Source organism: Miscanthus floridulus, chromosome 12, assembly GCF_019320115.1.
Source record: "Miscanthus floridulus cultivar M001 chromosome 12, ASM1932011v1, whole genome shotgun sequence".
NCBI classification, from domain to species: Eukaryota; Viridiplantae; Streptophyta; class Magnoliopsida; order Poales; family Poaceae; genus Miscanthus; species Miscanthus floridulus.
In genome coordinates this window covers 67,991,668-68,016,771 of record NC_089591.1, presented here as the reverse complement: position 1 = coordinate 68,016,771, position 25,104 = coordinate 67,991,668, and the positions used below count along the sequence as shown (strand labels likewise).

General features: G+C 47.6%; 3 pseudogenes; 2 read left to right on the top strand and 1 right to left on the bottom strand.

The window, feature by feature from the left end:
• The first annotated feature begins 4,646 nt into the window (after positions 1-4,646).
• LOC136496052 (helicase SEN1-like) lies at positions 4,647-9,139 on the top strand (annotated as a pseudogene).
• A 4,114-nt stretch (positions 9,140-13,253) lies between these two features.
• Positions 13,254-14,847, bottom strand: LOC136497733 (protein ENHANCED PSEUDOMONAS SUSCEPTIBILITY 1-like; annotated as a pseudogene).
• A 4,167-nt stretch (positions 14,848-19,014) lies between these two features.
• LOC136498162 (helicase SEN1-like) lies at positions 19,015-25,104 on the top strand (annotated as a pseudogene).

Here is a 25,104-nt window from a genome sequence, read left to right as displayed (position 1 = left end):
ACTGAGCTTGTTTGGGCTCGGGGCACAGCCACCCGATCCAAGAAGGGTTGGCTGACCCCCTCCCCCATGTAACCTGTTTCTGCATTATTTTCATCGTGTACATCGCTACGTACAAATACTCTCCACGTGCATGTGAGAGCCTTATTAGTTGTAAATAAAATAAATAAATTTGCACATAAGTTTTGGTGTATTCGCTATTTATTCCGATCACTTGATGACCGAATCTTTGCAATAGTGACCACCAACACACTTGATGATTCTAGAGAGCTGAAAAGTCTCGATGCACTTATACGGAAGTAGCATATAAAACAGTTTAACTGAAAATTAAATATAATAACATTTTGAGAAAAATAATATTAAAATTGGCCCTGCTTACTTCTCTTATAATCCATCTTTTTAGCATGCTTTTTTCAGCAGGAACAGTATTTTCTCTCACCACAAATTAGTCAGAACAGTGTTTCAGCTTGTTTTTTCAGCGAAGCGAACGGGGTCATTATAAATGATATGATGCTAAATGCAAACAAAGTATGATGTGCTTGGTTTTTAGCATCTACCTAAAATTTACAATTTTTTTAAAAAAATCCCTAGATCCTTCATTTTTGGAAAACAAAAGAAAATAGCGTTGTAAGCTTAAAATAACGGTTGGCAATTGAGTCCAACACGGTCACATAAGAAACATGGTGTGCAAGTTTAAAAAAACGGCACTCCTAGCGCCCGAACGTCCGGATGGACGCCCGCGTTCGGAGCCGGTGCCTGCACTCTGTCTCCCCGCGCGCACCTGCATCCCACGCCCGCCACGTGGGGGCCCACACCGCCCGGACCCACCCGCACCGCCCGACTACTCCCGGGAGCCCCCGCTCGCATCCCCTCCGCTTCTCACGCGCATGCACGAGGCCAGCAGCCACAACAGGTCAATACAGTAGGTGGCTAAGCCTGCATCTAGAAGAGGGGGAGAGGCGGCAGATGCCTAGCCGGTTGCGGGAGGATGAGGAAGAGATACCGAGGCGAAGGTGAGGCAGCAAAAAAGCGAATACAGAGATACAACACCTGATCTACTTTTGAAACATCCGGATGCAATACTTGTAATATACGTCTAAAAGCAGATGAAACATGCATCTGAAACACTAGCTGCAACACCAGATCTACTTATAAAACATCCAGATGAAACACTTGCAACATACATATAAAACAGCTGAAACACTCGAAACATGCGTACGGAACACTTGGAAAAAACACCATGCAACATTCAGACCAAAACCCTTGCAACATACGTCTGGAAACAAATAAAACAGTTTGAACAAACGTTTCAACATGCATCTGAAACACTTGCAACATATCGGGGTTATAATACCCCGGGTATCTCAAGACATCAATTAGTTAGCCCCTCGGGTGGCCCACGCCGACCAAGCTAGTACAAGCCCAAGCAACCGTGGCCCAACTAAGTTGCACAGGCCTTGGCCTAGCGCTAAGACAGGGAGTCGGCCACGACCTCCCCCTTCTCCCTTCACCACACATCGCATAATGCCACACGGCCTCTCCTCTGTCCCGACCACTGGGAGGAATGAGGAGGGGCCGAGTGGCACCAAGTACACCTGTCTCTGACAAGGATAGGCATGCCTGCATAGTTCACCAGGACCAAGGGGACATCCAACTCGGAGCAGGCGCAATCCCTACGCCATGCCGTAGGCAAGACAGGACCGCCAAGCGGTGACGACAGGTACGGTGAACCACCGTCCAAATACGGAATAGTGGGATAGGCGTACGGTCCCACCCACTATGGGATGGGGCTCACGACTATGGTCTTGACTTCCAAGGCCAACCAAGCCAACGAAGGCCGCGACCACAAAACTCCGGATCATGGTCACCGGCTCCATGACCAACAAGACTACCGATGACCCGGGGGCAGCCACTTGCTCCCGGACTGACACCTCCAGAGGGACAAAGACGATGACGAAGGCCACGGTAAGCCCACGTCGCACATGACAGCTGGCGAACTAACACCGTGCCAACAGTACCATCACGACCGACACTGTAGCATCACGTCACACCATACCGTGACGTGGGCACAAGGCCATGACGACAGCCACGCCGGGACATGCTCCAACGCCAAGACAAGACTGCCTTCTTTGCAAGCCAAGTTTACTAGTTTTTCTCCCTTCCTCAGGCTCACGACTGCACGGTTGGGAGAACCTATCTCTTTGTATGTGGCCTGACCCCGGACTCTATACAAGGGCAGCCAGGGCACCCTTCTAAGGGGATGAACTCTCGAGACTCCATTTGGACAGTCCCTCTCCACTCTCCTACTCTTTCACTCTTCTTGTATACCCTATTGTAAGTACTTCAGAGTATTCAACCGAGGAACACGCACTCGATCTTTCTTTGAGACTGGACGTAGGGTTTTAGCCTGAACCAGTATAATTCATTGTCTTTGGATGCTACCATCGTCTTCTTAGAGCAGCGTGACACACGTATAAATTCACTCGTCGAATGACAAAACACCGACACAACATATGCAACATCCCCCGATATAATTTTGCAACGTCCATATGAAAATATTGCAACATGCCTCTGAAACGTCTAAAATAATTGAAACATACATTTACAACATAGGGGTAGAGAGGCCTAGGCCGGTCGATTCTGGCCGACGGGGTGGGAGCCAGTGGCGAGCGGCTGCGCGCGAGCACCACCCAACACCAGCGCCAGAGGTGTGCGCGAGCACCACCACCACCGCCGCTAACGGCACCAGGCTTGGCTCCGCGGCGATGGTGAGGGATGGGGCGGGGAGCACCATGGCCACCGGGGTGGGGGGAGCTCGGCCACCTCCATGGATCTTGCTCGTGCTCCATGGATCTCGCTAGGGGGGGAGGGCCACCGGATCCGCGCTCCCGGTGGGTGAGGACGCCGGGGTGGGGGGAAGGGCGTCGTCGGGTGGGAGGAAGAAGGAACCTCGCGGGGCGGGGGAGGAGGCCACTGTGGTTGGGGAGGAGGACACCGGGGTGGGAGAGTTGGACGCCGGGGTGGGTGAGGGGCGCCGGCGCCTGCCATGGAGGCAACCATGACCGCGTTGGGGTGGGGCGGGACGCGAACGCGGAAGAGATACGAATGGGGAGGAGGAAGCGAGGGCGACTGATGCGTGCGGGAGTGTGCAGTGGGAGGCCGTCCGAATGCCGATTAAATTATCTTGTTTGGGGCCGCTTCTGGGGAGCCGCGTCCGAACGTGGGGTCACAGACGGACGTCCTCACGTCAGCATTATCGGAAAAAAAAACATGGTGTGACTCTTCATTAGGTGGCGTCACTTCTCTACAGTTCACACCAAGCAAAATGGCGTGGTTTAGCCTCTCTTTTTTGCGCAAGGGTTTAGCCTAGTATCCACACATGTAAAAAATATCTATTTAATTACGCCAACACATATGGTGTGCCATGTTCATTTGTTAGCCATGGTTGCTGACTTGACGAAAAATGCTAGCTAGTTTCTGAAAGTTTAGTTCAGTATATATACTATTATGAAAATATTAGTTTTTTCTGTTTTAAAATAAAATGAAAATTTAGAGTGACTAGGCAAATCCACAGTGGACGGAGCAGGCCTACCAAATCGGCACAGCCCAGCTCGGCTCGTTTAGGACTAGGACTCTCTCTCGGCCTGTCGTGAAGTCCCCCGCCAGTCTATTTTTAGCCGAGAAATGAGGCCCAGTACTCTTAGCTCGGCCCGTCAAATGCCAATCACGATTCACGAGTTGGAGAACTGGGTCCACCGCTAGTCTCGCAGAGACCGTCTCGTATTCGACGCAGCGCTGGCCCCTCGATACTGTCTCGTATTCGACGCACGGTACCAGAGGAGATGAGATGATACGTGCCGCGCCGTATCCTGGGCAACCAATGGATGCCGGAGCCAAGGAGCGGAACGAGCCGTCGCCATCAATGCGGGAGCACTACACTACTTGTAGATAGCTGGTGTGCCGAGACGATGAACCGCGGCTCAGGGCTCACGAATAACTGACTGATGATGATCCACCATCACGGTGAAGGCTAGGGCATCCGGATCGCATCTCGAGCCGTGGACGATGATGGGGAGGAAGGGCAAGGGAGCGGCGAATGCGGGCAAGAAGCGGCTGGACGACGAGCTGGTCGATCTCATCTTCTCCTGGTCCCTCCAAGACGTCATGAACCAGGACCTCTTCAGAGACAAGGTTCGACGATCACTATGCTCTTTGCATCTACTAGCTCGTTCCGTCGTTCGTCGATCGCGGTGGTAGTCGCTCTGCATCGCAAACTTTTTTTCCCCCTTCACATCGCTCTCGCCAAGTGGTTACTGCACGCCGTATGAAGAAGCTGGTCTCTGATTAAGCACGCGGCCCGTGGCCCATGCTCTGTGGCTGGCTAGCACGATACCTGACAGATTCTTCGGGCTGAAGAACTACCTGGACGCGTTCAGGATCCCGCTGCTGGAGGAGATGCGGGCCGAGATGAGCTCTAACCTGGAGCCGCTGCCCAACCACCATCGGCCGTGCCCATACGGTCCCTGGTGCCCAGCATTGGCAAGAGCTTGAGGAATTTCGGCTTGGTGTACCGGGCCACGGTTGCCCGCGGCCGTGGATCGCGTCGTGCGGCGCCGTGCACCGGTGACATCATCGTGCTCTTGGACGGCATGCCTCGCCGGTCGGCCTCGCTCGCGTGGAGCGGCGGCCGCTCGTACTGTGTCGCGCGCGTCCAGGATGTCGCCGCAACGGGTACGGCTTTGAGATCAGAGCGTCTAGGAAAATCGAAGACGCGAGCTGCTATACGCGCGCTGTCAGTCTGCACAGCCGTCGGAAACGGCGGTGACCATCGAGTTCTTCGTCTTGGATCTGGCTTGCAGCCGGTCCAGTTTGTTACCATGAGTCTATGCTCCCACATATCTCTGGTCCACAGGAGCTATAACATATAAGGTTTTGGGTCGACCTTTCCAACTCAAAAAACTAGCCTCATAAGTGTGGGTTCTTTTGCTTTATGGCCCCGTTCGCTGGTCTGAATCTTGGCTGAAAAACACTGTTCTGAGTGAATTATTGTAAGAGAAAAACATTGTTTCGACTGAAAAAACAAGCCGAACAAGCCGAATATGGGGTAAGCCGAATATGACATATATGTTGTGCTCCCCACCATCACTACATGATGTGGGACTAAATCACAACAATCTTCCCCTTAATCACACATCGGGTGCCCCTGTCATATGTGACGCTCGAGATTTTTTATCGGATTTAGATTTTTTTGACCATGGGCTCCCAATACCAATTGTTGGAATCGGAGGTGACCACCGAGTCCTCGATCTTGGAGCTGGCTTGCAGCTGGCCTGGCTCGTTACCACGAGCATGCACTCCCACAGATCCTAGATCCATCGAAGCTATAACATATAAGGCCTTAGGCCTTCTCAACCCAAAAGACTAGCCTTATAGGTGGAGTTCTTTCGTCTTATATGTTGTGCTCCTCCACCATCGCTACACGATGTGGGACTAAACCCCAACATCAGTGTCATACCCTATGCGCGCATCTGGCGGTGCCTGGACTATGACTTCGCCGTGAAGAGAAACCCTACCCTCGTCAAGGTGGTCGCCGGCGACGCACAGGTACGCACGCACGCTCATGTCTAACGGTACGCACGTATTCTCGTTTGTCGTATGCATTGTCTTTCCTTACCTGGCTGACCTTTTTGTCTTGGGTTTTAGTCCCACATCGTGTAGCGATAGTAAGGGAGCACAATATATAAGGTGGAAGAACCTCTACCTATAAGGCTAGTTTTTTAGGTTGGAAAGGCACAAGACCTTATATTTTGTAGCTTCGGTGGACCTGAGACCTATGGAAGTGCAGGCTCGTGGTAACGAGCCGGACCGGCTAAGCCAGCTTCAAAATCATGAACTCGATGGTCACCACCAGTTCCAACAAGTGGTTTCGGAGCCGTCCAAAGTAAAAAAAGCTAAACCTGATAAAATTTCGAGCGTCACATATGGCGGGGGCACCCCGATGTGTGACTAAGGAGAAAATTATTGTGATTTAGTCCCACATCGTGTAGCGATGGTGGGGAAGTACAACATATAAGGTGGGAGAATCTTCACCTATGAGGCTAGTTTTTTGGGTTGGGAAGACTCAAGGCCTTTTATGTTGTAGCTTCCGTGAACCTAAGACCTGTGGGAGCACAGGCTTCTGGTAACCACCGGCTGCAAGCCAGCTCCAAGATCATAAACTCGGTGGTCACCACTGGTTCTGACAAGTTGTTTCAGAGCCGTCCAAGGTAAAAAAAAAAGCTAAACCCGATAAAAAATCTTGTATGACTAAGGACAAGATTGTTGGGGTTTAGTCCCACATTGTGTAGCGATGATGGTAGAGCGCAACATATAAGACGGGAGAACCTCTACTTATGAGGCTAATCTTTTCGGTTAGGAAGGTCAAATATCTTATATGTTGTAGTTTCGGTGAATCTAGCTCATATGGAGCGCAAACTCGTGATAACAAGCCGAACCGGCTGCTAGCCAGCTTTAAGATCGAGAACTCGGTGGTCACCCTCGCTTCCAACATCTTGTTCAGCTGAGCACATCGTTTCGGGCTGCTCCCTCGGCTCCAGCTCGGCTAGATACCGGCGGCGGACGCAGACGTGGCGGACAAACTGTCCACGTTCAAGCTCAACGGCTCCCAGACGGAGTCCATCCTGAGCTGCGTCAAGGCGGTGCGGCAGCGGGAGGGCGTGAACAAGTTCAGCCTCATCTGGGGCCCGCCCGGAACAGGCAAGACCAAGACGATCAGCGTGCTGCTGCTCCTGCTTCTGACGAGCCAGACCAAATGCCGCGTCCTGACGTGCGCGCCCACCAACACCGCCATCAGCCAGGTCGCGTCCCGCCTCCTGGCGCTGTGGAAGCAGCACGCCGCCAAGGACGGAGTGTGCCACGGCGACCTGCTGCTGTTCGGCAACCGGGAACGCTTGGCCGTCGACGCTGACCTGGGCGAGATCTTCCTCGACACTCGCGTGAAGAGGCTCAAGAAGTGCTTCTCGCCAGCGACGGGTTGGAGGCATTGCCTTGTTTCACTAGAATCGTTCCTGGGAGAACCAAGAACAGTCACGTGTCAGTACCAAGGAGCTTGCTTGCAGAATGTCGGGACAAAAGTGGCTGAGACATCTTTCGTCAGGTCGAGGCTCCATCAGATATTTGATACGCAACTACAAGAACATTGTCCTACTGATGGAAATGCTCAAAAACTTTAGCAAGTTGCTTGGAAGGAAGATCGTCGGAAACGATGAAGCGGGCAAATCAGAGTTCACTCAAGATCTTATGCAAAGCAAGGCACGAATCCTAGACGTCACGAGAACTCTCCTCCGGGTGCTGAAGCTTCCCGTGACACGCTCTGACTTCAGAATCAAGAAGTTCTGCCTTGGAAGCGCGCCCTTTATTTTCTGCACGGTGTCTGGCTCGCCCAAACTGAATAATCAGAAGATGGATCTGCTGCTCATCGACGAGGCTGCGCAGCTGAAGGAATGTGAGTCCCTCATATCAATGCAACTCTCTGGACTGAAGCACGCTGTTCTTATTGGCGATGAGTGTCAACTACCAGCAACTGTGAAAAGCAAGGTACGGTCAGCGCTTACTTATGTTCGTGCACTATCGCATCTGTCTGGGCAATGCTTGTAGTTTGTATTGCTGGGCAAAATTGAGCTTTGGCAATCTTAATTCTGGCAGGTTTCAGACACCATATTGCTGGGCAGGAGCCTGTTTGAGAGGCTAAGCGCGCTGGGACAGAAGAAGCACCTTCTGAACATTCAGTACCGGATGCACCCTTCTATAAGCATCTTCCCAAACTTGAGCTTCTACGACAAGAAAATTTTGGACGGCGCGAATGTCACGCAGGAGGGCCACACGCGTAAGTACCTTCAAGCTGCAATGTTTGGGCCTTATTCATCAATGTCGACGGAAGAGAAGATTCTGGCCGGAGCAAGCGAAACATGGCCGAGGTAGCTGTCATATTGGAGATATTGGACGCTTTAAAAATAGGTAACTGAGTTCATATTTATATCTACTAGATTTTATATTCTCACAATTGAAAAAAAAATGCTGCTCAAATAGAGTTTCTGTTGCCATCCGTTTTAGGGCGTGTTCGGCCGGTAGAGTGCACAGTAAATTTTGGATGATTCAATGGTGTTCTGTGAGAAGGAATACACTGAAACAAGCTGAAACTTTACCAGCTGATTTTGAATGATTAATAGTGTTTCGAGAGAGAGAGAATAATCTCTTTGGCTATGTACGCAGCTGGTATCAGCAGCCGGCAAGGAGTTTCTATTTGGCGTGATCTGCCCATACGCTGCTCAGGTGAAGGCGATTCAGCAGAAGATAGGGGACGCCAAAGCCATGCATCCCCTGACTCTGCGCGTCAACTCTGTGGATGGATTCCAAGGCAGCGACGAAGACATCATCATCCTGTCAACCGTCCGGTCCAACAGTGCAGGATCCATCGGCTTCCTGTCCAATCACCGACGCGCCCACGTCGCTCTGACGAGGGCGAGGTAACCGCTGTATTTTCAGGACAAAAAACAGACGAGACAGCAACTGAGTCCTATTCTTTCATGTTCTTGGTGGGTGCAGGCACTGCCTCTGGATCGTGGGCCATGTTTAGTTCCCCTATTTTTCAGAATTTGGCACTATGCAAAAAGAAAATTTTCCGTTACATCAAACTTGCGGTACATGCATGGAGTACTAAATGTTGACGAAATCAAAAACTAATTGCACAGTTTGGTTGTACTCTACGAGACGAACGTTTTGAGCCTAATTAGTCAACGATTGGACAATTATTACCGAATAAAAACAAAACACTACAATGCATAAACAGTGCCGCCGAATCCGGCGGCGCCGAATCGGCCTCCAACTAAACACGGCCCTGGGCAACGCGGCGACCCTGTGCGGCAGCGGTTCCATCTGGGAGGAACTGGTCCAGGACGCCGTGGATCGCCGCTGCTTCTTCAACTGGGGAGACAGCGCGGGAGTTTCTTCTCCCATCACTCCGTGGCGGAATGCCGCCGCAGTTGGATTTGGATCAGAGTTTGACGTGCACTTCCCTGCTGCGTGGTGTGCATACGAAGCTGACATTTGCGGTGCATTACGCTCCCTGCGTCTAGCTGAGTAAAGAGGCTTTAGGATTTCATGTTTAGAATTGCGTTTTGGCTGGTGATTTCCAATGTCGTGGTAACTTTTTCAAAAAGTCCTGCATTAAACAGATATACAATGCAGATATATATTCTTTTGCTAAGGTATTCCTTTGTTAGGACTATATAAATTCGTGCTTTCATTTTCAGTTAGAGCATCTGAGCATGCAAGCACAAGGTCAGTTTCATACACATTTCATCGCACAAATTTCTGAACCTCGCATATGATAACCCTAACTAAATGGTATGGAAAGAAAAAAATGATAAAAGTAGAGGAATCAATGGAGCAAGTATTATTTCTTCATTTAAACTCACAAAGATTACATTTCATGAATAGTAATAAATGCAGGTCCTATAGGACTTGCAAACCGACACCAAGGGATAGTAGTATACTAGTATCCCATATTCCGGTACTCCCTCCATCCAAAACAAAAATGGTTATTTGGATTCATGCCATTATAATTTTTGATGTTTGGAGAAACGCCATTACTATTCATCTATTTTGAAGCATTGCCATTACAATTCTTCGTTTCCCACAAAAATGCCACTGAATACGCATGGACAAAGCCTGAGCCCAACTACAGACGTATACGAAGACGTATAATTCATCACCCTGTCACTGACACGCGGACCCCACATGTCATCTTCTTCTTCTTCATCTCCTCCTCTCCATCCCGACGCGGCCACGGCCACAGCGAGCAGCAGCAGCACGCCAGCAGCACGCGAGCAGTAGCAGCAGCACGTCGGCAGCAGCACGCCGAGCAGCAATGGAGACGCCGCCAAGGAGCTCGGCCTCGCGCAGATGGTGGTCAGCCTCGCCCCCGGACGGCCATGGCGACGGCGAACGCGTGCGCCTCGAGCTCTGCTCCGCCGTGGCCGTGCGGGAGCTCCGCCCGCCATGGCCGCGAGAAGGTGAGCACGGCCTCCATGAGCAGCCCCTGGAGTGTGCCGATGCTTGGCCTAGCGCGTACACGGGCACGGGCACGCCACTGGTGCCGGTGCGGAAGATGAGCGCAGAGCCGAGCAGTTGGGCGGCCACGTAGAGCCCTAGGCCCTCTGCCATCACTGGCATGCGCGCGGACGCGTGCACGACGCCATGGACCCCAGCCTCCTCTGCTTCACCGGTCATCTTCGTCGGTGCGTTGGACGGTGATGGATGACGGCCCCCTCCTGGGCCCACGAGGTGCCCGAGCTCGGCTGCCGAGATCCAGCCAGCACGCGGCCAACACAAAAAAGCGAAGCCGCGGTCGCAGCCTGATCGACGAGCACGGGTAGCCGCGGGCGGGCGCGCGGCGAGCTGGCGAGGCTGCTGAGGAAAGATGTGCTCGTCGGCGATGAGCAGCGTCGGGGACTGGTTCTGGGCGGCGGTGGCTGCGACGACGAGTGCTCCAATCGACGCCGAGCAGCAGCAGCACGTCGGTCAGGCCGCGAGCATCGCGCCGCCCGCGTCCTCGGCGTGCCGCCTGGGCGGTGAGCTCCGCACGAGCCGCGTCCTGCTGCTCGGCTGTCACGACAGCGGCTCGTCGGCTCGTCCGCAAGCCCGCCGCCGCCGCCGCCTGCAGCGCCCGCCGTGGCCGCGTCGGGATGGAGAGAGAGAGGAGGAGAGGAAGAAAAAGATGACATATGGAGCCCACATGCCAGTGACAGGGGAGATGAAGTATACGTCTTCGTATACGCCTGCGGCTGGGCCCAGGCTGTGTCCATACGTATTCAGTGACATTTTTGTGGTAAACGGAGAATTGTAATGGCATGCTTCAAAATCGGCGAATAGTAACAGTGTTTATCCAAACATCGAAAATTATAATGGTATGAATTCAAATAATCCAAACAAAAACTGTTGTTTTAAAAATAAATTTGGACAAATACTTGTAGCTATTCTTGTAATGTACTCTCTTTTTGAAGAGTTGTTGACCAAATGTTTCTGGGCGTGGCTAGCGCTCGGACGTCCACGCAGCCCGCCCCGTCCGCCTTCGGCCCGTCCTACGCGCTCACTTCGCCCTGTGTCTACGCCTGCTGGTCGCCCCTGACCCCCTCCTCTCTCTCCGCGCGGACAGCACTCAGGAGCTGGGATGGGCAGCTGAGGACGAGCACGCCCCCAGCGTGTCCCGATCGTAGCACCACCGTCCATCGCCCCCAGCGCCCCCGTCCGCCGAGCCCCCGGCGCGCCGTGCGCCCAGTCCACTCGCCTCCGGTCGTACATCATAAAACATTTGCAACATGAAAACATTTGAATACAGCATACGTCTGAAAGTAGATGGAACATTTAGAACATGCACTTGCAACATGTGTGTGAAACACACGAAACATCCAGATTTATAACTTGCAACATGAAACCACTTGTTGCAACATAAAACTAAAACAGCCGAAACATCTGGACATACTGTTGCAACATATCTGTGGAACATATGCAATATCCAGATAAAAAAATGCAACATTAGTCTGGAAGCAAATGAAACATTTTGAACAAACGTTTATGCCTCTAAAAGACTTACAACATATGTAACATCTTCGATCTACTTTTGCAATATCAAGATGCAATAATTACAACATACATCTGTAAAGTCTAAAACACTTGAAATGTATATATGCAACATAGGGGAGGGAAGGCCGAGCCAGTCGATTCTGGCCATCGGGGTAGGAGCCGGCGACGAGCCACGGCGCGTGAGCACCACCAGCATCGGCCACGCTCATGGGTACCCATGGCTCGGCCGAAGAAGACATGAGGCGCCACGACACGTGTGCCCCAGCGGCCATGGCGGGGTCAACGGCACGCCCAATGGCGATGGGCGATGGACGAACGACGAGGGAGCGCGCGACGTAGGTCGCTGCCATGTAGGTGAGCGGCGCAGGGAGTGAGGGCGTGTGGCACGGACCGGCGATGGGGAAAGGCACGACGTGGCAGCCTGACGAGCGCACATTGAGGAAGGGGCGAATGGATGAGCAGCCACGCCGAGCGACCTAGGTGCCTGCCACGCAGGTGAGCAGGGAGCGAGACGCGCGGTGCGGCTAGCGACGGAGAAAGGAAACGACGCAACAGTCCGACGAGCACGCTCTGGAGAAGGGAGCCGACGGATGAGTAGTCATGGCTGCTTTGGGGCCGGGCGGTTCCGATAAGCACCAAGGAGGTGGGGGTGGGCTCAGGTGGGATGGGCAAGCACGAGGAAATAGGGATTTGTTTTATTGTTTGTTGCCCACTCCTGGGAAGTTATGTCCGGACGCAGAGTCACGCACGGACGTTCCGATAGTAGCACGATGGAATGGTTATGCTTGTACAGTTGTACTAGTACAACACGACAGAGAAAAAAAAATCAAGTAAACAATCTCACTCCATGTCCAGTACCTCCATGAACTCCCAGTCGGCTGTGAGCCTGGCGAGCGACCGTTATGGAATGTTTATACTTGTACTAGCACAACTACACAGAGAAAAAAAACTAAGCGCGTGTTTAGTTCCTACCAAAAAAAAAATTCCAAAAAGTGCTACAGTACTCATCACATCGAATCTTGTGATACGTGCATGGAGCATTAAATGTAGACGAAAAAAAACTAATTGTACAATTTGGTTGGAAATTGCGAGACGAACGTTTTGAGCCTAATTAATCCATGATTGAACACTATTTGTCAAATAAAAATGAAAGTGCTACCGTAGCCCAAATTCCAACTTTGGGCCAACTAAACATGCGCTAAGGCCACGTTTAGTTCTAAAAAGTTTTTCCAAAAAATACTACAGTAGCCATCACATCGAATTTTACGATCCATGCATAGAGTATTAAATGTAGACGAAAAAAAAACTAATTACACAATTTGGTTGGAAATCGCGAGACGAACGTTTTGAGCCTAATTAGTCTATGATTGAATACTAATTGCCAAATAAAAACAAAAGTACTACGGTAGCCAAATTACCTAAATTTCAACCCACTAAACACAGCCTAAGTAAACAATCTCACGCCATGTCCACTACCTCCATGAACTCCCTGTCGGCTGTGAGCCTGGCGAGCGCTTCCGGAGACATGCACACCTCCACCCTAGGGATGAAAACGGATCGGATACAGACGGATATCACCGATATTACATTTGTTTTCATATTTCTGTCCGGATTCGGATTCGAATACGGATAGTGTCAACTATGTCGGATAGGATACGATTGGATATCGACATCATAAATATGCGATTTGAGTATTCGGATACGGATACGGTATCGGATATTGGATATCCGGACTCGGATACGGACAGATCTCAATCCCTCCGAACGGATTCGGTTTCGAATACTGTCGGAAAATATCCGTACCGTTTTCGTTCCTGCTCCACCCCCATGCTCCCACCACCATCACGCCCCGGGTACACGGTCACCACGCCGTCCATCTTGTTCCCGGCGCCGCTCCGAACGGCGACCGGCGTGCCCCGCCCGAAGTCATTTCCGTAGACGTCGAACCGCGGCGAGGCCGCAACCACGATATCCGCAGGATCGCCGTCGCCGGACGCCTCCAGGTACAGGATGTGTGGCTTCTGATGCCAGGACGCGAGCGCGTCCCCTCGTCTTGGCCTCGTCGAAGGACGCCACGGCCTGGTTGAGCAGCCACGCCGTGCAGCCCAGCCCTTTGTCCATGACATGGGCGACGGTGCACTTGGCCACGCCGAGCGCCACGGCGTTGCCCATGTAGTGCTGCGGCACGCCCTGCACCCTTCCTCGGCATCCTACGGGCAGCAGGCAGATCGTCTCCCGGTCAGGCGGGAGGCGGCGGGCTCGGCACGCACCGCGCCAGAGGTGCGCAAGCACGGCCTGCAGTGAGGAGATGGGGTCTGCTTGTGGCTGTGCCGTGCCGGTCATCTCGGCGTTTGCCTTGGCCTTGAGGTTCCTTACGCTCGCCGTCGAGAGGTGGAAGAAACACTCGCGTACCGGTGGGAACTCGACGCGCTGGATGATGTCCTCCACCTTCATGAACGGTAGGGTGACCGGCACAGGGCATGCGTCAGGGAACCATCTGCCGAGCACCGGCGGCGGTGTGGACAGCTCGCAGCCGCGGCCACCACTGCGGTGGATCTCCGACCAGGTGTTGAATAAGTGCCAGAACAGTGGTCCCGTCGGCGACAGCGTGATTGAGCGACAAGGCAACGAACACGCCGTCGGCGAGCTCGGTGACCTGCGCGCCTAGCAGTGGGCGGGGCTCCAGCATCGCGTCGCCACACAGCATCCCGTTGGACGGGAAGAAGGACCGCAGCACCGGCGGGAAGTAGCGCGGGGAGATGATGTCGCTCATCGAAACCCCTGGCGCCACCGCGTGGACGAACTCAGCCCCGTCGTTGCTGCAGCTGAGCGACACGGTGAGACACGCACCGGAACCGGATGCGCCGCCGCTGACCTCCGTGACGACGAAACGGGCCGGCCAGCGGGTAGAAGCGGCCCAGGGCACGCGCGAACGACAAGGCGAGGTCGTCGGCGAGTGCGCTTCCTGTTGTCTGGGTCCTGTGCAGAAGGACGCCCTTCTGGATGTAGTGGATCGAAATGTATTGGAGATCCCACGGCGTCAGCTCCATGATCTGGGGCTCCGACGGCGAGACGTCCGGCGAGCTTGCCGGCTCTGGCCGGACCGCACGTCTGGACACGATACGGAAGCCGCCGGTGGAGTCTTCCATTTGCTCTGCTAGGCTGCATAATGGGACGTTTGTGGCTGAGAAAATTCACCAGCCAACAAAATCGGCTTATATGAAATAGTATAAAGTTGCTGTATAAAAATGATAGGCGTGGACTTGTATAGTGGCACCTAGTACTTGTCACGCGACTCCCTTTTGCAACACACAATCGGATAAGTTCAGCATCAGTCGTCAGCAAATTGACCCTGGACAAACCAGAGGCCGGTAAAGTCGTTGAATCTATTTTATAATAAACTTATTTATTAATATAAATATTATTAATACTTTGTTTAAATCTAGTTAAATATAAAAAACTTTGACCGCCATAAATATAATAGCGACATTTATTTTAAGACAGAACGGGTACCCGCTGTCCCTGAAATCCAATTCGAGGGTTGGATTAGCCCTGTTTTGCAGCACTTTTTCAGCGGTGCTTTTTAGCGAATAAATAATGATTTCCTCTTTCAACATAAGCTAAATTTTAGCAAAACGAACAGACTATTGATGTCCAGCCACAGGTAACATAGTCTTTTTCCTTGTTTGCTAATCTATGCTAAAGTTGCTAGAAATTGATTATTCTTTTAAGGACGGAGGGAGTACTTAAAAATCAACAACCTATTCGGTTGGCTGGTTCGTTTCGTTGCTGGTTCGTGAAGAAGTACAGCTGCCTGATTTGTGTGAGAGAAAAATACTATTCTGACTAAAAATTTACGATCATTTACGACAAGTCACAGCCAAACAAACATGCTGCAAATTGGCAACTACTGCACCCTTATGACTCTACTATACACACCCTTCCAACTCTAGTACTCTACTACGATAATAACAGTGAAGTTTTCAGAAAATAGTAATGGCTCACTCTTGTGACATGCATCAACGCATGCGCTTGAGTGGTCAAAATTAAGGCTACGTTTGGATCAGTTTTGGATTCTTAAAAACTAATTTTTGCCTCTAGTTTCTAAAATCTAGATTCTGAGTAAAATTTGGTGGGGGTGTTTGGATCCTCAGTTTTTAAGAATATGACTTCATTTATTGCTCACTAGGTCATAAGAAACTGACAAAAGCTAGGTATCAACAGTTGCTTGGTTTTTAAGAATCTAGCAAAAACTAGGCAGTAAAAACTGGTCTGTTTGATCCCAGCCCAGTTTCTAAAAGCTAGATTCTTAAAAACATGGAGAGATCCAAACAGGGCCTAAGTTGCCTTTAGTCCCCAATCCCGAAATAAATATCGTTTTTGTTTTTCGAGAAAAAAATTTGACTAAATTTATATAAAAATATTAATATTTATAGTATAAAATTAATAGTTTTAGATAAATCGTTGAATCTATTTTCATAGTAAATTATTTGTAGATACAAATGTTGCACGTATTTTTACAAATTTAGTTAAACTTATGATACGGAAATAAAAAACGACAACTATTTAGGGACGGAGGAAGTACTCAACGATCGTGTAGGAAAAAAGATTGGAATGTGAATTATTTTTCCCCTATGAAATTGCCATCTAGCTACAAGAATCCGAGTGCTCTATTCGTTGATTCCTATATTTTTTTATTCGAAATTCCTCCTATACAAATAGCACCTGTTTTAAAACAAGATTATTTTTAACGAACCGGTACGAGACAGTGCCCATTGACTTTTTAATTCTTATTACGTTTTTCTGTGACATAAACTGATTTTAGTAAAATTTCTTTTTGATCTCTATGCGCTGACGGTGATTTCAGCTGGGGTCATATCTTGCCCATACTGACGGCCTGACGCAAGAGAGCCGAGAGCTATGCAACCCGCACCAGCGGCACTGCACGTCAACTCCGTCGATCACATCATCATGGTGTGATGCTTTCAAACCGTCGGGTCCAACAGTGTTGTTTGTATCCGGCTGTGTTTAGGGGGTGTTGGATCAGGCACTAAAGTTTAATCCGTGTCACATCAAATGTTTGGATGCTAATTAGGAGGACTAAACATAAGTTAATTAAAAACTAATTACATAGATGGAGACTAATTTACGAGACGAATCTATTAAGCCTAATTAACCCGTCATTAACACATATTTACTGTAGCACCACATTGTCAAATCATGGACTAATTAGGCTTAAAAAATTCGTCTCGCAAATTAGTCGCAATCTGTGTAATTAGTTATTTTTTTTGTCTATATTTAATACTCCATGCATGTGTCCAAACATTCGATGGGACAGGGACTAAAATCCGGTCTAAGAAACCAAACACCCCCTTAGTTCGTGATTTTTGGGAATTTGCCTGTTGTAGCACTTTCGTTTTTATTTGGTAATTAGTATTTAATCATGAACTAATTAGGCTCAAAATGTTCGTCTCGTAATTTTTAACCAAACTGTGTAATTAGTTTTTTCGTCTATATTTAATGCTTCATGCACGTATCGTAAGATTCGATGTGATGATCACGGTAGCACTTTTTAGGAATTTGATTGGTAACTAAACAAGCACAGGAGTACTTTCAAATTAAAAAAAAACATCAATTTAAACAGCAATTGCTTTACCATTTTATTCAACCCTAGGATCCTTTATCACGCTCACGCTTAGGCTGCTGCTGGCATCATTTGATTACAGGCGCTGCCTCTGGCTGGTATCCTGGTCCTGGACCTCGCGGCAGCAGCGGCGTCATTTCAACAGTCAATTGGCGTTTCCTTTTTCAAGCTAATAATTGGCGACGTGGTGACTAATGTCTTTATTGTTGTGTTATATATGCTCGTAATCTCCATTTACAATCCATACCTTGTGTAAGAAAATGAAATGACACGAAAGAAGCGAAGCTAGAGATTCGACTTTTGGGTTCCACTTCTCGCATCTGCTTTTTCCCTACGATGTTGTATTTTTCTGAGGCACCTGGTACTAGTATATTATGATAACTTAGCCGCTAAGACACTGCAGGAATTCTAGGAAAGACTTTGCTTGACCCATGAGACTTTGATCGATCCGCAGCCTTGTATGGTGTTCTGTTGCTATTCGTTTTTTTTTGGCCGTTGTGACTTTCTACTTAATTCTCACAGCACTGGTATTAGCTTTCTCTATATAAAAAAAGAGTAATGCTAAACAACACTAGGTTGTTTTAGCAGCTCCGGACACGCGATTTTGAGTCCGTCATCCATGCGGTGGAGGCCATCCGATCTCGCGACGTGCGTGCCCGCAGCTCCTTCCTCTCTCCCCTCCGGCGGGGTTCTGGCGGTGCCGCCGCCGACGAGGTAGACGGCCTCTTCCTCCACCACCACCGGAGACGAAGACGACGACGGCGATGGCTAGGGTTTCAGGCGAGCCTCTCCCCTTCTTTCTTCTCAAACTCTGGCGGGTATAGAAGGGGCTAGCCGGGGGAAGGCAGGTAAGCCAGGCGGTGGCGATGGTGGCTGGGCAGTTTAGGGGCCCTGGCGGTGGTAGCGGCGGCCGGACCAGGTCAGGGCAGGGGAGCGCGCCCGTTCGACAGAGTTGGAGAAGAAAGTAGCGGGGGAGGCGAAGAGGCAGGCCGCCGCGGGCGCGGTAGTGCTTGGCCGGAGCTCCGCCACCTCGCAGTGGCATGGGAGAGGAAGAGATGAACAGTAGGGGGAATCGGGTGTCCCAACACCCAAGTGTTGCATAACTCAAAAAAAAAAATGCATATATCACGTTTTGATGAGTCAATGATTTTTCAATTCAACTAGCTACATAAAAAATAATGTTTATGATGCGTAATATTTTTCTAGTAAATTTATTGAGGATATAATATTAGCACTGTTTTATATAAAACTCATTAAGAAACGAGATTGTATTTTCTTTTAGGACATGGGAGTACGTCTTTGTAGCCGTCTGTCAATTTCCGAGTCGGCCTGATCGCTGGTTGGTTTCTGGGCTGGTTTAGGCTGGTTGGTGCTAATTTATTGTAAGAGAAAAACACTGTTGGTTGACTGGTTTAGGCTGACTGAACCCAATAAGCGAACAGGCTGATTTAGGTAAGCGGCGGAACAGTCTCGGAAACCCAAGTCGGTGATTTAGGTAAGCGGCGGAACAGTCTCGGAAACCCAAGTCGGTGACGGTCAGCTCAGACCGTCAGAGCACGAGTACTGGTGGAGGCAACCAGCGAACCCTCCGAAGAAGCCCGCCCCATTTCGCTTTTGCGTGCCTTTCCTCCCTGCTCTGCTTTCCTCTAGGTCCAGGCCCCTCTTCTTTTCATTCGCTCATTAACACAACGGACACGGAGAGGACGGGCGCGTTGGCCCGCCTCCGCCAAATTTTGGTGCGCTCGGCAGAAGCAAGCTAGGTTTCGAGTCTCCCTTGCGACGGCGCCGCCCGTTAGAGATGATCGGACGGGGTGGCGGTGGCCGCGGCCGCGGCGCGCGGAGAGAGGACGCGGGTGTGGAGTGGCCGAACCTCGTGGACGTGGTACTGTCCTGGAGGCTCGAGGATGTCATGAACGAGGGCCTCTTCAAGGACAAGGTTTGTAGGAATCTATTGATATCCTCGATCAGTTCTTTGCTGGGCGGGCATTAATGCTTCATGCTTGCGTGCTGTTCTCGTAATGTATCTTGTTCAATCTAGGAGTACTCCCTCGGTCTCAAAAAGAAAATCGCCTAGGATTTTGTACGAAGCAAACTTTCTACGTTTGATTACGTTGGTAGAAAATATTTAACAACGTTTGTATCTTCAAATAAGCTTATTATGAAAATATCTAAAATTCTAAATATACTTATTATGAATCACAAATATTAATAATTTCTTGTATATATTTGGTCAAAGTTGAAAATGTTCGATTTCTTGAGAAGTGAGAATGACACTCCTAGCATGACAGAGGAAGTACTTAGTAATGTATCTTGTTCTGTGCTAGTATAGGAGTATTACGGACTTTCCTATTATCCCGAGCATTCACTGTGGAAAGTTGCCTATTTTGGGCGTTATATTTGCGTTCACCAGATAGTCTAGTTGACGCCAAGTCGCCAAATGCACAATGGTAGAAGGACCCGGGAAAGTGTGGCTGCTTTTTTGGCCTATGTATTCCTGAGAGTGTATTACAGTGGTGTTGTAGATGAGTATTGACGTGGGGTACATATATTTTCTTGAGATTTTAGTTGAACAAATTCATGGTGTGAGGGCAAAATAACAACTTTCTTGAAATGTTAAGCAAATTATAATATGGAGCTGCAGATCACATTATGTGGTTTGCCTAGGATGTAGCGCATTGTCATGCTTCTTTTTGAAACGAACAGTGTCATGCTTCCTGTTTCTGTTACAGTGTGTTTCTTTAACATGGAATTTTAGTTGTTTCAAACACATAAACTTTAACTATACGTCCTGAACTGCAGTGAATTTTCACTTGTTCTAAGTCAAACCATCATAAGTTTGATCAAGTTTATAGAAAAGAATAATAGTATTTACGGCATCAAAAAGTTTCATTAGATACATTATGAAATATATTTTTTACTTCTTTGATGTGCTAGATGTTAATATTCTTCTCCACAAACTTGGTCAAACATAGAATGGGTTAACTTAGGACAACTGAGTTTCTTAGGTTCAATATCCAGCTGTTTGCTTAATATAGTGAGGCTTGTAATGCAGGTGAAAAGGATACCGTTCACTTTCAGTTCCCTCAAGAGCTACCTGGAGTCATATGCCTCTTCATTGCTGGAGGAGTTGAGAGCTGAGATGTCGTCCGGACTGGAATCCATATCAACCATGCCCTTTGTCAGGATATCATCTATTGAAGAAAAGAAAGGCAGCAAAATTTATGAAATTTCTGTTGCGTCTGATTCTCAGGCTGCTAAGTCATGTAATCAGCCTGAATGTTATGCTCCAAGTGTCGGTGATATCATTATTTTGTCTGATGTGAAGCCGGGTCATATTTCTGATATTGCTCGCGATGGGAAGCCGTGCCATATTGCCTTCGTAACAGAAGGAGGGGATGAAGACGATGACACACCGCCATCTAAGTATGTGATCATAGCATCGGGCAAAATTGATGCTGCTGATGGCAAGCGTCAAGATGTGAAAAGGAACTCACTCTTTGCTGCTTATTTGCTCAACATTGTGACATACATCCGAATATGGCGTTGCCTTGACTATGAAACAGCAGTCAAAAGAAATAGAGGCCTCATACAGAAGATGGTGCAATATCCTCTGGTATGCTTATTCTGAATCATCCTTATATGAAGAAGTCATTGTGCTAGTTGGATGACAAACATGCAGAGGACAGAAATTAAAGAACAGAGAAATTAGTGTCGAATTACCATCCATGTTTTGTGTTTATTAGAATATTTCACTACAAAAGAAAATATCCAACATAATTGGAAAATGAAGGATCCAGCAACATTCACATCATAATCAAAGTAGTCAGTTGATAGATTTGCGACTTCTGTGATGAATGAGTAATTTAATTTGTACCATTTTCTGATTTCATCAGGTCCAAGATATTCTTCAGACATTCAGAAAGGATGTTGGTTCAATTGACAGCATGGAAATATGGACCAAGCTGTCTACGATGGACCTTAACAATTCTCAGAATGATGCCGTCTTGAATTGTATTTCAGAAATGAATTGCAACAGCAACAGCAGCAGTTTTAGCCTTATCTGGGGTCCTCCTGGCACAGGAAAGACAAAAACAATCAGTGTGTTACTGTGGTTAATGAGAGAAATGAAACATGGTACACTCACATGTGCACCAACAAACCTTGCTGTTAAACAAGTTGCTTCACGTTTCTTGAGGTTGATCAAACAGCATTCTTTTGATAAAAGGTGCTTGGGAGATGTTCTATTGCTTGGCAATAAGGAGCGCATGTGTGTTGATGGTGATCTCAAAGAGATATATGTACATGACCGTGTAAGGAAGCTTCTTGGCTGCTTTGCACCACTGACTGGATGGAGACACTGCCTATCTTCTCTTTCTGATCTTTTTGAGAATGGTTACACCCAGTACCTCCAATATCTACAAGACCAAGAGGAAGGTGATAAACCTTCTTTCTTCTCTTATAGCAGAAAAAGGTTTTCTATTATCTATACGAATTCTAGAAGATGTTTCAAAGAATTATTATCTCATGTCCCGAGATCTAGTATTTTGGAACCGAATCACAACAATATCCTTTCAATTCTTGAAATGCTTGAAGACTTCAACAACATGTTTCAGCGGGGGTATATTGGGTATGAAGTTAAGGAAGTTTTCTTGTACAATAATGGTGCATCCGATTCTAGAAACTCTAGTGTGATGAAACATTGGAAAACTATAATCACTCTTGGCAGAGCGAGGTTGAAATGCCTTGAGAAACTGAACACTCTGTTAAGTTGCTTGAAGCTTCCTGTAACTTCCTCAAAGCGTATCATTCGCAATTTCTGCATTGAAAGTGCTTCCATAATTTTCTGTACTGTATCTCACTCATCAAAAGTCTCAAGTCAGAAACTAGAGTTGCTTGTCATTGATGAGGCTGCCCAGTTGAAAGAATGTGAAACACTGGTCCCTCTGCAGGTTGCGGACCTTAAAGCATGCTGTTCTAATTGGTGATGAGTGCCAATTGCCAGCGACTGTCAAAAGCAAGGTTGGTTCTTGATATACTTTTATGCTTTTGTTAAACTATTATCTAGCAAGCAACAGATTTGCCACTTGTTTTGTAAAATTTCTAATTTTCACGATCATTTCAGGTTTGTGTGGATGCATTATTTGGAAGAAGCCTTTTCGAAAGGTTGAGTTCACTTGGGCACAAAAAGCATCTACTTAATATGCAATATAGAATGCATCCTTCCATTAGTAGTTTTCCCAACATCAGCTTTTATGATGGGAAAATCTCAGATGCTCCTAATGTTATGCAAAGAGAACACCAAAAGAAGTATCTTCCAGGTTTTATGTTTGGTCCATACTCATTTGTAAATATTGAAGAAGGAAGGGAGGAATTCGGTGAACTTGGCCATAGCAGGAAAAACTTGGTTGAAGTAGTCGTCGTTGAAGAAATATTGCGCAATCTCCAAAAAGGCATGTGTTGTCTATCGACGCTTCATTTACTTACGCATATGATTCTTTTTTAAATCTTATCTACCTTAATTTTCTTGTGTTGAGGAACTTGAAACATCATACCAAAACAGCTTTTCAGCGAAACATGCATCAATTTGAAGCATGATATGTTTTCAAAAAAAAAAAAAAATTGAAGCATGATTTTTTTTAGAAAAATGTGACTGGGATGAGGAATGAAGACTGTATATTAGAGTTATGTTTGATGATATGATTAACCTTATTATATTCTTGCTGTCAAGGTTCACATCTATACTTGTATTCTACTTGTAATTGAAGTTTCTTTAGGTTGGAGGAGCAAAAATATTCTTATTTCTAATTTATATGAGAAATTGCTTTTGCAATGTTTGTACTTTTCTTCAATGTACGTCGCTCTCATGGGTTATCATAAGGTTAAATGTCTAAAACACATGCACCGAAATTGGAACCTATATTATTTGGTTTATATGGTATGAGTGTGTATGCTTCTTCTAAATATTTCTCTTTTGGCAGCTTGCTCAAAAACTAGAGCGAAAGTTACAGTTGGTGTCATCTGTCCTTACACTGCTCAAGTTCTGGCAATTCAAGAAAAAATAGAGAAAATGAAGTCTGATCAAATAGAAGTAAAAGTTAATTCTGTTGACGGCTTTCAAGGTGGTGAGGAAGACATAATTATTTTATCAACTGTGAGGTCTAACTCAGATGGGATGGTAGGTTTTCTTTCAAACAGACAACGCACAAACGTGGCATTGACCCGAGCAAGGTATCCAATTCTACAGATTTGCTAATTAATGTTGAGTATCTTCTGTGATCCATACCCAATCTTGTTTTTTTTTTCTTTCATCTGCCTCAGCAAGTAACTTAAATTACAGGTATTGCCTATGGATCCTGGGAAATGCAACAACTTTATCAAACAGTGGCTCAATCTGGGCTGATTTAGTTCGCAATGCAAAGGATCGGAGGTGTTTCTTTAATGCTAGTAGTGACAAGACTATCTCTCATGTGATTGCTAAGCAAAAGAGTGATCTTTGTAGAGCTGAAGCCAAAAAGAGCACACCTCTTGCACGTTCCAGAAACAACAGGGTTTGGGTATTGTCTTGCAGGACCTTTTCCACTGCTGCCTCTGATCTATCTAAATTAGCTGTTTACATTGACATCGTCATTCTCTTTTTGATCATGTTTTTAGTTTGATGCATTGTTGTATTGTGCTTACCTATTATTTTAGTGGAAAAGATACATGTGGTATTTGCACTGGAAATATGTTAATTATGTTAAACTCCACGGTTTTTTGGGGAATCATGGAAATTGACACCCTTTCAAAGAACAACAAAAGAATGGCAGTAGGATTAATACATCCAACTATCCCACTGCTGCTAGTCTACTAATGTTACAACCAGAACCAGTAATGTGCTTGAGGTAACTAATTGTTTTTTGAGCAAGGAGTTGGTATGTGTAAGCTGTAACCTAAATAGACCATTTACTCATTTTAGTAATGAGCGTGAAAAATTCTAACCAGCGACTGCATTACTATTTTAGTAAAAAAACTCCGAAAGTTTGCAGATTTTTTATTTTTTATTTACTTTGGTTCAGGTGCGATCCCAAAGTGAACTGAATGAACAAGGCTCTTCTTCGGCAAATGTTTCACCTGATGCTGGGGATATCGATTACATCACTGCCTGCACAAGGAATCTCAAACTGAACTGAAGATTCCCGTCTTTGGCTAAGAAGGTGACTATGTGATCAGATTCTTCCTGAAACTGTAACGCACATTGTCAGCGGAGCTATTCATCCAGCGCAAATCTCAAAGGCCAAACTGTATCGCGCTGTATGGAATGGTACAGACATGTTCTGCATAATTTTATTTCGAGCCAGGTTGTCAGGAGACACCTTAGTTTTGGGCATATGCTGATCCTGGAAGCATGGCCCAATTTGAATTCTGATTGGAGATGCTACTGGTTAACGGTTACATGTGGTGGCGATTTCCAGTTAGCTAGGTTTAGAGTGTGTGGTGTGCTCTACAGCTGAATACCTGAAACTCCCAATCAGTGTTCAGTGGTATCGGATGGGCCTCCTGATCTTCAAAGACGGGATGCCAACATGTGCTACTACTTCATGCTTTTATTTTGGGTGCGAAAAAAAGATGATGATGCATGGTCAGAGCTTCCAGTAGGAGGATCTTGTGCATTTGATCACTGGCATGCCTCGAGTTGTCGCTGTATGCCAAGGATGCTCTATCCAGTAGGTCGTCTTCAGCTAACCAGTTTGCATTTGGTTTTAGCTTGTCTGGATCAACTAAAATTAGCATCTCCGGTAGCCTTTAACTTGCTAAAATATGCTAATGGTTAGTACACTATG